Source organism: Sciurus carolinensis, assembly GCF_902686445.1.
Source record: "Sciurus carolinensis chromosome 14 unlocalized genomic scaffold, mSciCar1.2 SUPER_6_x, whole genome shotgun sequence".
NCBI classification, from domain to species: domain Eukaryota; kingdom Metazoa; phylum Chordata; class Mammalia; order Rodentia; family Sciuridae; genus Sciurus; species Sciurus carolinensis.
In genome coordinates, this window is record NW_025920104.1 from 1,581,953 (window position 1) to 1,593,975 (window position 12,023).

Genomic DNA, 12,023 nt, shown 5'->3' on the forward strand with positions numbered 1-12,023 from the left:
TACACCAAGAATGCAAATAATCCAGTTGACAAATGGGCTAAGGAAATGAACAGACACTTCACAGAAGAACATATACAAGCAACCAACAAACATATGGAAAAATGTTCAACATCTCTAGTAATAAGAGAAATGCAAATCAAAACCACCCTAAGATTCCATCTCACCCCAATTAGAATGGTGATTATCAAGAATACAAGCAACAACAGGTGTTGGCGAGGATGTGGGGAGAAAGGTACACTCTTACATTGCTGGTTGGGCTGCAAATTAGTGCAGCCACTCTGGAAAGCAGTGTGGAGACTCCTTAGAAAACTTGGAATGGAACCACTATTTGACCCAGCTATCCCACTCCTTGGCCTATACCCAAAGGACTTAAAATCAGCATATTACAGAGATACAGCCACATCAATATTCATCGCTGCTCTGTTCACAATAGCCAGATGTGGAACCAACCTAGATGTCCTTCAATTGATGAATGGATAAAGAAAATGTGGTATATATATACAATGGAATATTACTCAGCCATAAAGAATGATAAAATTATGGCATTTGCAGGCAAATGGATGAAACTGGAGAATATCATGCTAAGTGAGATAAGCCAATCTCAAAAAACCAATGGACGAATGATATCGCTAATAAGTGGATGATGACACATAATGGGTGGTGGGAGGGGTTATTGTTAGGGTTAGAGTTATGGTTGGGGGGGGCAAGAATGGAGGAAGGAAGGACTGTATAGAGGGAAAAGAGGGGTGGGAGGGGTGGGGGGAAGGGGAAAATATAACAGAATGAATCAAACAACATTACCCTATGTAAATTTATGATTACACAAATGGTATGCCTTTATGCCATGTACAAACAGAGAAACAACATGTATCCCATTTGTTTACAATAAATAAAAAAAAAGAACTCAAAAACCTCTACATGAAGAATAGAAATAATCCAATCAACAAATGGGCTAAGGAAATGAACAGACACTTCACAGAAGAAGATGTACAAGTAATCAACAGATATATGAAAAAATGTTCAACATCCCTAGTAATAAGGGAAATGCAAATCAAAAGTACCCTAAGATTTCATCTCATGCCAATTAGAATGGCGATTATCAAGAACACAAGCAACAATAGGTGTTGGCGAGGATGTGGTGAAAAAGGAACACTCATACATTGCTGGTGGGGCTGTAAATTAGTGCAGCCACTCTGGAAAGCAGTGTGGAGATTCCTCAGAAATCTTGGAATGGAAACACCAATTGACCCAGCTATCCCACTCCTTGGTCTATACCCAAAGGACTTAAAATCAGCATACTACAGAGATACAGCCACATCAATGTCCATTGCTGCTCAATTCACCATAGCCAGATTGTGGAACCAACCTAGATGCCCTTCAGTTGATGAATGGATAAAGAAACTGTGGCATATATATACAATGGAATATTACTCCACAATGAAGAATGATAAAATTATGGCATTTACAGGCAAATGGATGAAATTGGAGAATATGCTAAGTGAGATAAGCCAATCTCAAAAAACTAAAGGACAAATGATCTCACTGATTAGCAGATGAGGACATATAATGTGTGGTGGGAGGGTTTAGCATTAGGTTTTGGGTTAGGTTTAGGGTTAGGGATAAGGAGAGCGGTAAGAAGGAAAGAAGGACTGTATAGAGGGGAAAGAGGGGTGGGAGGGGTGGGAGGAAAGGAAAAAAAATAATCAAACATCATTGCCCTATGTAAACATATTACACAAATGGTATGCATTGACTCTATGTACAAATAGAGAAACAACATGTATCCCATTTGTATACAATAATAAAAAAAAAAAGAGGTGGGATTTAGTGGATTTAGTGGAAGGTCTTTGAGTCATTAAGAACATGCCCTGACCCCACCTCTTCCTTTTTTGCCTCCTATCTATGAGGAGAATGGTTTTGCTCTGACATGCCCCACCAATGATGTGCTGGTTTGCCACAGGCCCAAAGTATCAGTGTCAATTGATCATGGACTGGAATCTTCAAAACTGAACCAAAATAAAACTTTTATTTCATAACCTAAAAAAAAAATAAAATAAAAAAGCCTCATTGATGTGGTTTTATGAGAGACCCATTATATAGCAGGTATATTTTCTATCATAAAGTACAGTGCTTTCAAGAATATTCAAAGCAATTACATGATTCATAAAGTATTTAAAGCATTTAGTGATAAAAGTTTTATAAATGACTGAACAGTGACCTCAATTACACTGAACCAATTAGCTAAAGAAGTGTTTTTCATAATTAGTGTTTACTTTAAATAGAACTTCATATATATTGTGTAAATATTTATTATGTGATTTTCCATGCAATCAGGTTTGTTGATTTTCAATCCTATAACTTTCTTTCATTTCTTGAAGAAAACACATTTTACTGATTGAGCATACTTTTTCATTTTCAGAGATATTTTTAATTATATATTATTAAACTAATTGTCACATAATTCTAGATGGTGACACTCATGCCTCTGTGTCATGTATCTTACTCTAAATAGATTGACAAAGTAAGTTTTGACATTATCCCTTAAGAGAGAGCTTGCTTTATTCTTTCAGGTATGTGTTCAGGTACATGTTCTTTCAGTCAGCTTTCTGTTGCTGTGACAAAAGGCCTGAGAACATCAACTTAAAAGAGGAAAGGTTTATTCCTTCTCCTGGTTTCATGGATTTCACTTTGTGGTGACTTGACTTTCTAATTCTAAGTTTGTGGTAAGGCAGAGCATCATGGTAGGGAGCATAAGGTGGAATTCACCTTATGGTAGTCAGAAACAGACATAAAGACAGAGACAGAGACAGAGAAGGAAGAGACTGCACCAGAGGAAGGAACCAATGACAAAATATAACCTTAAAAGATCTTCTTATAGTGACCTTCTTCCTCCAAGTAGGGCCACCTCCTAAAGGTTGCACCATCTACTAAGAATGTCATAGACTGGTAACCAAGAAGATAGTCAGCTTTATTCCTTGCTGTGACCAAAAGATCTGACAAGAACAATTTAAGAGGAGGAGAAATTTATTTGGGGTTTATGGTTTCAGAGGTCTCAGTTCACAGATGGATAACTCCGATTTCTCTGTATTTGAAGTGAGGTAGAATATTACGGCAGAAGCATGTGGTGGAGGAAAATAGTTCAGAACATGGCAATCAAGAAGCAGAGATTGCTCCATTCACCAGCGACAAAATGTACACCCCAAAGGCATGACTCCCTACCCCGTGACCCACCTCCTCTACCACACCCTATTTTCATGCAGTTACCACCCAGTTCATCTCTATTTGTGGATTAAAGCATTGATTAGGTTAAAAATCCCATAACCTGAAGATTTCACCTCTACACCTTCTTCTGTTGTTTCACACATGAGCTTTTGGAGATACTTAATATCTAAACCATAACACCAATCTTCTAGCACATGAGTTTTGGAAATGGGGCAGATCCAAACCATAACAAAGTATAATGTTAGTAATAAATTGTATTTTTATTATGTTATTTACTGAATGGATTCTATAAGATAATTACTGGGCTAAATGTGTTATAAGATAAATGCTAAAAACAAATATGCTTTAATATCAGAGTAAACCAATAAAATTGTATTCTTACTTGGTATATATCAGTAGAGCCATTCAGGACCCAGGCTCCTTCTCACTTTTGTCTTTACCATTCCATAGGTCTCAGTTGCATCCAGTAGAGGATTGAAATTAAAAATTTTGATATCCCTAAAAAAAAAGATTAATTCACATAAATCTAATGCATTTTTATACATAAGTGATGAATCATTGGAAAGAATAATTAGGAAATCTACCCCATTCACAGTAGCCTCAAAAAAAAAATAAAATTCTTGGGAATCAATCTCACAAAAGAGGTGAAAGGCCTCTACAATGAGAACTACAGAATACTAAAGAAAGAAATTAAAGAAAACCTTAGAAGATGGAAACATCTCCCATGTTCTTGGATAGGAAGAATTAATTTTGTCAAATTGACCATACTACCAAAAGAGCTATACAGATTCAATGCAATTCCAATTAAAATCCCAATGATGTACCTTACAGAAATAGAGCAAGCAACTATGAAATTCATGTGGGAGAATAAGAAACCCAGAATAGCTAAAGCAATCCTTAGCAGAAAGAGTGAAGCAGGGGGTATCACAATACCAGATCTTCAACTATACTACAAAGCAATAGTAAGAAAAACGGCATGGTATTAGTACCAAAATAGACAGGTAGATCAATGGTACAGAATAGAGGACACAGACACAAACCCAATTAAATACAATTTTCTCACACTAGACAATGGTGCCAAAAATATGCAATGGAGAAAAGATAGCCTCTTCAACAAATGGTGCTGGGATAATTGGAAACCCATATGCAACAGAATGAAACTAAACCCATATCTCTCACCATTCATGAAACTAAACTCAAAATGGATTAAGGACCTCGGAATCAGACCAGAGACCCTGCAGATTATAGAAGAAATAGTAGGTCGAGATCTTCAACATGTCAGCTTACAACCATACTTCCTCAACAGGACTCCCATAGCACAAGAAATAAAAGCAGGAATCAATAACTGGGATAGATTCAAACTAAAAATCTTTCAGCAAAGGGAACTATCAGCAATGCAAAGAAAGAGCCTACAGAGTGGGAGAAAATCTTTTCCAATCATACTTCAGATAGAGCACTAATCACCAGAATCTATAAAGAACTTAAATAACTCTACACCAGGAATGCAAATAATCCAATTGACAAATGGGCTAAGGAAATGAACAGACACTTCACAGAAGAAGATCTACAAGCAATCAACAAATATATGAAAAAATGTTCAAAATCTCTAGTAATAAGAGAAATGCAAATTAAAACTACCCTGAGATTCCATCTCACCCCAAGTTAGAATGGCGATTATGAAGAATACAAGCAACAACAGGTGTTGGTGAGGAAGTGGGGAGAAAGGTACACTCATACATTGCTAGTGGGGCTGCAAATTGGTGCAGCTACTCTGAAAAGAAGTGTGGATATTCCTTAGAGAACTTGGAATGGAACCACCATTTGACCCAGCTATCCTAGTCCTTGGCCTACACCCAAAGGACTTGAAATCAGCATACTATAGAGTTACAGCCACATCAATGTTCATAGCTGCTCAATTCACAATAGCCAGATTGTGGAACCAACCTAGGTGTCCTTCAATTGATGAATGGGTAAAGAAACTGTGGTGTATATATACAATGGAATATTACTCAGCCATAAAGAATGATAAAATTATGGCATTTGCAGGCAAATGGATGAAATTGGAGAATATCATGCTAAGTGTGATAAGCCAATCTCAAAAAATGAAAGGATGAATGATCTTGCTGGTAATCAGAGGATGACACATAATGGGGGATGGGAGGGGTTAGTGGTAGGGTTAAATTTAGGTTTATGGAGGGGGGCAAGAATGGAGGAATTAAGGACTGTATAGAGGAAAAAGAGGGTTGGGAGTAGTGGGGGAAGGAAAAATAACAGAATGAATCAAACATTACCCTATGTAAATTTATGTTTACACAAATGGTACGACTTTAGTCCATGTACAGAGAAACAACATGTATCCCATTTGTTTACAATAAGAAAAAGAACTTTGATGAAAATTCCTCATTTTATTATTAAAGTTCAGTTCTTTCTTCTTCATTTTTATGAGTTTCTTGCTTATCTTAGCCAGCATTAATATTTTTAACACTAATTGGGCATATATGATTTGGATTTTCTTTTGCTTGTTTGGAGAAGCTCTGTCTTTAAAAAAATAAAATATGCTAAAAGCACATTAGGTAAATTCTTCTATATCTTTGATGAGATTATAAGATGACATAATTGTTTGATTTAATTTTTGACATACAGGTACCACTTAATGGGCAACTATATGAACTTCTGTCTTTGTGGACTGGATTTCAGACCATCACCTTAGCAAGTAAAACATGAAGAATCTGGTATGAATGGTGAAAAGCTGTTATTCAAATCTGCTTCTCAGCAAAATGATATTCAAGAAAAGTGTGTAAAATTTTGTTTTTTAACTTTGAAATATATGGTTCAGTAGGTATGAATATTAAATAAGGTAAAGGCTTTGATATATTTTAAGTATAAATTTTGAAAGTATTTTTGATAGGAATATGACCACATTAATAGTCACTTCAAAAAGTTTTATTTTGGACCCTATCAAAACTAATTCATACTTATGTTTTTCTTAATATGTTTATCTTTTCAAAATTAAAAATAAGACATTAGTGGTGAAATAATTTTATATTAGAAATATAAATATTCAGTGATGTGGACAATTCCTCCTACACATAATTTTAGGATTCAGAACCTACTGGAACCTACTTGGTCTTTTGGCATGAAGGGCTAAAAGGTTTATTTTCAAGAGGATTCTAATAATTAAAGAGAAAGATCTTCTTATATTACAGATATTAAATTTAATATTGTTACTAATGATTTCTAGTTAGGATAAAAGATATTTAGAGATTGATAGTTAGATTCCATAAGAAATACATGAAAAAATTGAAGAGTCAGAAGTATCAGTGATATTGGCTAAATTATATTGTTTTATTGTGTGTGTTCACAAATATGTAATAACAAATCCCATCATATATACAATTATATCAGAAGAATTAAAAAAAGGTATAAAGAGAAAAAAAAAGGAGGTGGGAGCCAGGGAGTCAACCTATCATTATTTCTGTCTTTGTCAGTGAAGGACCATGAGTGATGGAATGTGGGTGACTTCTAGAAGCTTGAAATTGCCCTTATCTCACAAGTTAGCAAAGATATTTTGATCTCAGTCCTATCATTTCAAGGCATTGTATTCTGCCAACAACCTTTATAAGCAAGGAATTGGATCATCTCCAACCTCCAGAAAGAAGCACAGTTTCTGTAGACATCATGATCATCATGACCAATGAAGTCTGAGGTCAACATCAGACTTCCAGCCTGTAGAAATTTAACATAATAAGTAGGTTGTTTAAATATTAAGTTTGTGGTACTTTTTTATGGCAGTTATGGAGGGCAAATGAACCTTTGTATAAAATTTTTATCACCTACATCAGGTATTCCCCTATGCCAATTCTAAACTTACCTTAGAATATCTGCTAATTAGGAAGGCCTGCAGTATTTAAGTTCTGCAGAGAAATTCCATTTGTAGTACTAGATGATGTGAAAGCACAGTCCTAAGATATTAAAGCTAACAATTGGAAATTTAAAAAAAATGGAATCTGCATCATATATGACTGTACATCAGTTTAATGGCATAAGAGTAAAATATTTACAGCATATGCCTGGGGATTTGCTTTGTCATCTTTAAAGATATTCTTGATTTAATTGGGATTTGAAATTTTTGCTGAGCATAGATTCTTATATCTAAAATACTGTTTCACCTTACTAATATGTTAATAAAAGTAAAGCAATCTTAAAGCTTAAAACAGTATTAATAGAGTAAGAATAGTGTAAATAGTACCAAATTAATGAATTAGTGAATTGAGTAATTATGGCCAACATAAGCAAGTATTTATATCATTCATATTTTCTGATTTTAAAATAATGTGATCCTTTTTTAAAAAACTTTTTTCTTTGATATGAGAATAAGTGGATTAAAGTATAAACCACTTTGGTGAGTCTTATATTTATTTTAAAGATACTACTATAACTCAAAAGTAATTTCAAAGAGTAATCTCTTTAGAAATTAACCTTTGGATCCTTCTGACACATTTGGTTTTGTACTTTATCACAGTTGTGACCCATTATCATTTAAGGATGGGTTTAATGCTTAAAAACACAAAAAGCCACTGGGAACAAAATGTGGTCAATTAGATAGATGATCAGACTGGATATACCTTACAAAATTTAATTTTCTTGTGTGATTCAAAAGTAGATGAGTGGGATATCTCCAAAGAAATAGAGAATGGAAAAATGTAGTAGCATGAAATAAAATCTGTCAAAAATAGATGTATTACAACTAATGATTATAAAATTGTGGTGATAGGACTATGCATCAAGATGGTAATCTGGGAAGATCCAAACCCTCATAATCCCCTGTAAACACCAAATTAACTACAATATGTAGACCAGGACATGTTTGTGAGAACTCCAGAGAGCAGTTGAAATGCTGCAGGGGACAGACCAATGCACAGTTGAAAAGAGAATCCATCAAAAGAAATAGGAAAAATTGTGAAATTTTGCATGTCCATGCCCCTCCCCCTACAGTATAATGCAACCAAGAAGAAACTCCCATATCCCAGCTCCTCCTTTGGAATGGAAGCAAAAGAATGGACTCTGCAGTCAATGTTTTGACTTGTCTGGGGGCTGCTCACAGTACTGTTTTTTGTCTTGTCTTGCCTATTGGTTTTTGTCTTGCTGAAGCATATTTTGGAAGCTGCACAAAACAGGTAAATACCATACTGTGTTAGAGCTTCAGAAATGTGTACTTTTGCACAAAGAAGTCAGAGAGATTATGGACTTCTGAGAAGAAACAAGAAAGACTGTTTGAGGAATTCAAGACAATATAAAGTATAGTCCTAGAGAAGACATATCTCCCAGAAAAAGTCTGAGAGGTCTTACAGTCTCTGGTCAGGCTGAATGGTGAAAGCCTTCCCTGCATGAAGCTAGTTGTATAGACTTGGAAAGGTGTTTGTTTTTCAAATGTCCAAATTGGGTGTGGGGTGTTGGGGTGGTGAGAATCACAAGACATTCAAAGAAACAAGGACATTACTTCAATCAAATGAACCAAAACCACATTTTAGATACTGACCTTGAGGAAATGCAGATCTCTGAAGTTTCTGAAAATTTTAAAACTGTCTTAAAGATACTTAGTGGATTACAAGAGAACACAGACAAAGCAAAATTGGAAAAATGATGTATGAACAAAGTGAGTATCAGCAAAATGATGGAAATTATAAGAAAGGATCTGTTTCAGTCATCTTTTTTACCACTGTGACCAAAAGACCTGATAAGCAATTTTAGAGGAGGAAAATTTTATTTGCCACTCAAAGTTTTTATATATTCTCAATTCATGGACAGCTGACTTCCTTGTTCTGGGCCTGAGATAAAGCAGAACATCATGGTGTAAGGGTGTGGAGGAGGCAAACTTCTTAGTACATAGCAATCAGGAAGCAGAGAAAGCTCCACTCACCAAAGGGAAAAATATACCACAAAGGAGCATCCCCAGTGTCCTACCTCCTTCTCCTGTCACATCCTAAGTGCCTACAATCACCACCCAGAAAATCTGTCCAAGTGGATTGATGTATTGATTAGGTTAATGCTTTTAAAACCCAATTATTTCACCATTAAACTTACTTGTATTGCCTCACACATGAATTTTTTGGGGCATACAGCATATTGGAACATAACAGGAATACAATGTCTGATCTGAAAAATTCACTATTAGTCTTGATCAAACAAAAGAAAGCATCAGCAAACTTGAAGACAGGTCATTTAAAATCAATTAAGAACAGTAAAAGCAAAAAACTGAAGAAAGAGAACCTAAAGCGCTCATGGGATACCATCATGTGGACCAATGCACACTTTATGGGAGTTGCAAAAATGACAACAGAGAGGGAGAAGGGGCAGAGAAATTAGTTGTACAACTAATGACTGAGGAGTGCTTTTTCTGAGGAAAGAAATAGACATCCAAATTCAAGAAGCTAAAGACACTCCAGCTAAGAAACCCAGAGACCTACATCAAGACACAATATAATCAAATTTTCAAGCCAAAGACAAAAGGATCTTAAAATTCAAAGACAAAGTTGGAAGAGAAAAGCAATTTGTCACACACAAAGAAATCTTTGTAAGGATTTTATCAGATTTTCAGCAAAGCCCTTGCAAGCCAGAAGACATTAGAATAGCACATTCCAAGTGTGAAAAAAAAAAACTGTCAAAGTGTCAAAGTGTACTTCATTCAATGAAGTTGTTCTTCAGAAATAAAGGAGAAATGATAAACAAAAAACATTAAAACTGCCATACAAGAAGTTCTAAAGGGAATCCTTCAAGTTAAAATGTAAGTACATCAGACATCAAATATAAAGCCATATGAAAACAAAATTCTCTGGTAAAGGTAAATATATGGAAAAATATATTAAGTAGCTGTATTGTAATTTTGGTGCAAAGTATGTACTCTAAAAATTATAGTGTTACTAAAAGAAATTAAACATTATCTGTAATATTTGAATTTATGTTGTTTCATCCCATCTACAAAGCTTTTTTTTTTCTACACATAATTTTTGTTTGTTTTCTTTGCATTGGGGGGGTTGTAAAGTAAAGCAGATTGTTTTATGCATTTTGATTCAGTGACTTTGGTACAAATTAAAAGTCCTAAACTCTGGTTAAAATGAAATGAAATGAAATGAAATGAATGAAATGAAATGAAATGAAATGAAATGAAAACTCTAATGAACAGATATGATCAGGGAGACAATATTCTTAAGACACCAGTACTCCTCAATTTAATCTACATATTGAATAAGGTATTTCCATTCTGAGTATTTAAAAAATACTGAGTAATAAAAATGCTCAATATGCCCAATGAATTTGAATAGAAATTTATCTATAAGAATTTTGTAAATGATCAGTAAGCAAATAAAATAGTACTCACCATTATTAATCATCAGGAAAATGTAAATGGAAACCATGATATACCACTTCATACTCACCAGGATGCCTTGTATAAAAAAGCCATGTGATCATAGATTTGAAGAAATTGAAACCCTTACACAGTGCTAATAAGATCATAAAATGGTATAGCTACATAGAGGTTAGTTTGGCTGCTCATTCAAAATAGGATTGTCAGATTACCTTATAACTCAGTAATTCTACTAGGTGTGTGTTAAAGAAAAGTGAAGGCATTTTTAGACATAAAAATGTGTACATGATTGTTCATAGTAACATGATTTATAATAGCCAACTAGTAGAACTAGCCCAAATGTCAACCAAATAATAAGTCAATAGATTTTTATATCTATTATAGTGGATTACTATATTTACAATGATATTACTATTATTGAAATGGAATGAAGTTTTATGCATGTGAAAACATGAAATTTAGCATTAAGGAAATTCCTCAGAAAAATTAGAATGGATCCACCATTTGACCCAGCTATTCCACTTCTCCATTTCTACCCAAAGGACTAAAAATTAGCATGCTACAGTAATGTAGCCACATCAACATTTATAACTGATCAATTTACAAAAGCTAGATGGTGGAACCAATCTAGATGCCCTTCAGTAGATGAATGGTTAAAGAAACTGTGGTATATATACACAATGGAATATCATTCCATCATAAAGAATAAAATTTACAGGTAAATGAATGGAGTTAGAGAATATGATAAGTGAAATAAGCCAATCACAAAAAAAACCAAAGGCCAAATGTTTTCTTTGATAAGTGGATGATGATATGTATTGGGGGAATGGGTGGCAGGGGCTGGTAAGAGAAGAATGGAGAAAATTTGGATTGTGTAGAGGGAAATGGGAGGGGGTGGGTCAGGAAAGACAGTGAACTGAGACAGACATCATTACCCTATGTACATGTATGATTACATGAATGGTGTGAATCTGCATCATGTACATAGAAATGTAAAGTTGTACCACATTTGTGAACAATGAATCAAAATGCAGTCTGTAGAAAAAAAAACACCATGAATTTTGAAAACATGATAAGTGAAATAATTCATTCACAAAAGACCAAATGGTATGATTCAATTTGTATGACAAATCAAGACAAAGCTATAGACAGAAAGTAGTTAGTGGTTGACTAGGAGGCTTGGGGTAAAGTGTTGGGATGATGATAATGGTAAGATGTTTTTGAAGTCTAAATGTTCTAAAACTGGATGTGGTGATGGGTTGCACAATTTTATTAATATTCCAAAAATTACTGGATTATGCAGTTTAAAAGTTTGGTAGTGGGTGAATCAGATACTGAACCCAAATCCATTTACTCACCTCTGGTAAAGATGCTAAGTGAATCATGAACAAGTAATTTGAGTGAGGAAGATCTATTTAGTAAGCCAGCAAAACTG

General features: G+C 34.5%; 1 pseudogene; it reads left to right on the top strand.

Moving 5' to 3' along the window:
• The window catches only part of LOC124973145 (coiled-coil domain-containing protein 138-like), a 75,199-nt pseudogene that overhangs the window by 40,272 nt on the left and 22,904 nt on the right, over nucleotides 1–12,023 (top strand).